Source organism: Lolium rigidum, chromosome 6 (genome assembly GCF_022539505.1).
Source record: "Lolium rigidum isolate FL_2022 chromosome 6, APGP_CSIRO_Lrig_0.1, whole genome shotgun sequence".
NCBI lineage: Eukaryota > Viridiplantae > Streptophyta > Magnoliopsida > Poales > Poaceae > Lolium > Lolium rigidum.
Window position 1 is genome coordinate 342,047,313 of NC_061513.1, and position 4,692 is coordinate 342,052,004.

General features: G+C 53.0%; 1 long non-coding RNA gene across 2 annotated transcripts; it reads left to right on the plus strand.

The window, feature by feature from the left end:
• Window positions 1–3,269: 3,269 nt before the first annotated feature.
• On the plus strand, window positions 3,270–4,411 carry LOC124666918. 2 transcript variants are annotated; one of them, XR_006991091.1, is made up of 3 exons: window positions 3,270–3,335; window positions 3,401–3,575; window positions 3,674–4,411. It is a non-coding gene; the product is annotated as an uncharacterized LOC124666918 (long non-coding RNA). The 2 variants fall into 2 exon arrangements; XR_006991092.1 differs by having other exon boundaries at window positions 3,282–3,575; window positions 3,674–3,746; window positions 3,829–4,411.
• Window positions 4,412–4,692: the final 281 nt, after the last annotated feature.

The window sequence follows — 4,692 nt, forward strand, 5'->3', positions numbered from 1 at the left end:
GCCGCGATGATCAGCAAATGCTCCCGGAGGTCGTCGTCGAAGGCTTGCTTGTCCTCCAGCAGTAGGGCAATCATCTCGTCGTCGCTATCCATGTCTGAAGCAAAATCAATGGTTAAAATTGCGCCGCGGTAGACGAGGCAACGCACAGCGGCCAATCGCGCGTACCCGACAAGTCGTCGAGCACCTTGTGTGCGCGGAGGTGGGGTGGATTTGACGCCGCGTTCTGGGACCCGCAGGCGAAGCGGCGGCGGCGGAACGACCGACGAGAGTGCCAGCCGCGACGACGGTGGCGACTCTCAGAAGAGATCAGTCGTCGAAGCGGCCGGCAAATCCAGCGGCGGCGGAGGGGTGGGAGGCGCGGGAGGGAAGGAGCAACGATAAAAAGGCGCAAACCAACGGTTTATGGAAATAGTCGCCGACATGTGGGAGCCCGCCTCGCTTTTCGTTGTGTCCGGCGTGCCCGGAGTGTCCCCTGTGGGGCGGGGACGGCCTCGGGGCGCCGGACACCGTATCGGGGCGCGCCGGACAAAAAACGGCTTTGGGGAACGCAGCTGAGAACGTTTTTTTGTCCGACGCGTCCCAAATCCGTTTGGGAGACGGTTTGGGGATGCGACTGGAGATGCTCTAACCATATTGGCCTAAAGTATGCAACCAAATACAAAGATTGGCACCCGCCAGCCAAGAAAATGGAAAAGGCAAACATCCAAAATCTTTAGGGGCAACCAACTAATTACAAATCATAGCTGATAGTTATTCTGATACCCTTTTAAAAAATTGTAACTCAACTTTATGGACCAAGGGAAAAGATCAAGGTACGGAAATAATTGTTTTTTTTTTAGAAACACAGTACAAACGCAAACGTTCACATACACGCGCATACACTCACCCTTATGAACGCACACATGCACTCCCTATCCCTATGAGCACCTCCGAAAGACTGAGCCAGCGGATCGGATCTTGAAATTAATAAAATCACCACAGGCGCCTCGCTATCGACGAGAATATCGCCTACCACTGAATGGATATTCTGTCTTTATGAGACACGAATGGCTAAACCAAATGAATTTGGATTTCCTAGTGGAGGTTTTTAGCTCAACTTTATACTATCCCTTTAGAGCATCTCTTGCAGACACACCAAACCCCAAACCCCAAATACACGTATGGAGGCCACCCCAAAGAAGATTTACGGATTGAAAAACAATTGCACAATGCAAACCGAACTGCATAACTTAAAACAAACATTCGCGCCAGATTGTTCAGAAAGGAGATGAACATCGGACCCAGTGCTCCACTTTCTACGTTAATGGCGCCGCCACGGCCACTGACAACCAAAACATAGCTTACCGGAGTCGGAGAGCTTCGTGTCGCGGCGGGAGAGCAAGATGCAGCTCACTTGGTGTCGTCGAGCTCGATGTAGCAGGCGTCCTGCGCTGCCTGCTCGCGGAGCCATTCCGCCTTTCTTGTCGGTGTCGCGACGGGTCTAGTCCTCCACCAGCTTCGTGACGGTGCCCAGGACCGACTCAGGGACGAAATAGCCGGCCATGAGCGTGGGGGCGGCGTGCTCAAGCTTGGCGGTGAGCATCAGAATGTCTTCGTCCTACGCGTGTAGTCGCCTGGGTCGAACCGCGACACCAGGGCGATGTGCTTAAGCTCGACGCCTCGCTGAAGCTGAGGCGGCGCGACAGCGGATCGGTGTAGCGCGACGTCGAGCTGCAGGAGCTCGAGGGCGGCATGTCGTGGATGTAACCACGGTAGGTACTACAACGTGTAACACTTCATTGAGGTGGGTCAAGGGAGACGTATCCATCTACAGATCGAGGTACAGAGGGACACGTGTTTTACCCAGGTTTAGCCCCTCCGGAGGAGTAAAAGGCCTACGTCCTCCTAGATTGTATTGCTTTGATAATGTTACAATGGTTGGTCTTAGTCGGCGTGGTGACTAAGAGCTATGGAGTTGAGAACGGATCCCTTTTAGGGTTTAGGCCGGGGGTTTATATGGGCACCCCGGATCTAGGGTTACATGAAGATAAGATCGAGTTTAACTGATCGCTATAAGGCCAGGATCCTTTGTCCCGCGCCCAAGTCTTCAATCGTCTTCAGTTGCACATGCCTGTGGGCCAGTCACATGTCTTCAGGGTATAAGCCCAGTCACCCGAGCGACTGGATCCTCATGGCTTTTGTTTCTTCCGGAGAGTGAGCCCAATGGAGGACCCCCTTGGGCCCTTGGGCACATCCCCATCACGGCAGATCCCGGTAGAAACGCGATTTGCAGCCCTACCAGAGGTAGAGGTATGAGCCGCGAATACACGCGGCGTCGGAGGCCCGATGCTGCCGCTTGAGCTCCTCGGCGGCGGATAACTCGCGGGCGCGGGAGGAAAGGGATCGCGCCGCCCACGCTCCCTCCGCCGGACACCATGGCGTTGCCTCGCGCGAGAGGAAGGGGATCTGCCTGATTGCTCGCCGGAGTCTCGAATGCGCGCGGCGGATTTCTCGTCGGCGGGAGTGGAAGTGGCGGTGAGGCGGATGAAGTTTGACTCGCATCGAGATCTACAAATGGAATATATAGCGGCCCAAACTAGTTTTGGACCGCGGAATGGAAAACAAATCTAGGACAGACCATCGATGCAGTGTCTAGCCTCTTTAAAAAAACAGAGAAAACCCGGTATATCGGTCCAATTGCTATATAGGATCGATATGCGGTGTCTGCTAGAGATGCTCTTACACCAGAAAAGAAATGCAGGTTGCAACCTCCAGCTGGCCATGTAATGTTAATTGAGAATAAGCAAGTGCGTGACCCCTAGCGAGCTTCTGGGGCTATCCACGATATGCACCTCGCAGCGAAGGGTCGGGCGTTGGCGATCTCGTCTCCACTTATTGGCCCACCTGTCATCGCCTCCGCCGAGCAAGGAAGAGATCGCAGGGAAAACGAGGTCGTGAGGCCCCAGCAGAAAACCTATCCCACTCCTTTCCTGTACTGCTGTACCGTCGCCGCCTCTCACGGTTCCCCTTCTCTTCTGCTCACAGTGCCTCGGCGTCAATGGGGACCGCCGCTCGCGTTCTCCGCCGTGTTGGCCGCGGCTGCGTGTGCTGCACTGCGGTTGGTGGCAAGGAGGAGGTCGCTGGGAGGCGGCGCAGAGCCGGCGCTCACGAGGAGCCGCTCGCGCGCTCGGCCGTGTCGGCCGCCGTTCTGCCACGCTGCAGCCGAGGCGACGCTGGGAGGCAGCACCGCACCATTGCTCGAATCGTGGCGATACCGGATCTGGTGGTCAGTGGTCACACAGGTTGAGGGTGACGCCATGCCTCTGCCACTGGAGATGGACAACAACAAAGCCGAGGTGAGCCCCCATCCTATCCTCTTGCCTATTTATTCCATGGGGCTCACACCTTCATCGCTGCTCAGCTGACGGCCAGTGAGATCCGTACGGAAAAGGAGGAGACAGATAGGGATATGAAGTGGGGAAGAAGAGATGGTGAGGGATTACGAAGAAATGAACTCTGACTTCGTGCTGTAGGATCACATCCACAACGACCTCTTCTAAGCTAGCTACTACCTCCCCAAGAAATGCAACATCAAGGTGAGCACTGAGCACCCTGATTTGAAGTTATTTCCTTCACATATTGCAGCAGCAGCAGCAGCACCCCACTCTAATTGGTTTTGTTTTCATGCTGATAGGTTTTGCAGCCTGGTTCAGATCTTCCGCTCATAGAGTTTATTCTTCCACACAGTTTGTTTATTTTTCATGCGGGTATGCAACATACATCACATGTCAAGTTCCAATGGTGTCATCAAAGGCTTTATTTACATGTTTTTCTCATTTGCTAGGACAGGTTGATCCAGGAGATGGATGTTATTTGTTCGTGCTTGTGCTTTTTATTAAGTTGATGTTTGGGCCTAGCCTCACCAAAACTTTCTATATTGCAGATTCACTCCTTTCTATAGGTAAGTCTATTTCTTGTGCTTGCAATGTATTATTATTTTCCTTTCATCTGGATCTGGATGTACGTCTATGACAGCATGGCTACCAATTGATGTGTTAAACTGATACTTGCCACTGCCATTATAATTCAGCATGTGTTTTGTAGTTAAGAAGTTACAAGAGTATTTAGATGAAATAAATGGTAACCTTGAAATAAAGCTCCCTACTCGTTGGTCCAGTGGAAATCACTTTTGATGGAGATATAATGAATGGGTGACATGTAATCTCGAGTCACGGGGCTTTAAAGCATTGTGCAAAGCAACTGAGGAAATAGTCATGCAGAGCTATATTTCATCATTTCAAGTTCGCCCACTATTAGGGAATTACAGGTTTGAAACTAATGTGGATGTACACTTCTTTTTCTGCAAGGACTGTACTAAAGCAAAATCACGATGACACTTTTTGGATGAAGGATTTGATGTTCAAACTGCTAGATATGGGGCCGCGTCGGTCGGCCGACCGAATCCCTCAAATCGGTTGCTGTTTGCACCGTACGATACAATTACAGGGAACCGTTGGATCAATTTTGGCAACCAGGAAAAAAAAACGACCATCTTCTCACAAATCGCTCGGGCGAGCGAGCCTCGTCGCTCTCGCGACGGCCCGAGGCGCGCGGGGCAGGACGCGCGGGGCGAGGCCGGAGCAGCCCGCCGGCGACGGGAAACGGCGCCTCCCGGCCTCCTCCGCCCCAATCCGGCCATGGCTCACCTCCTCC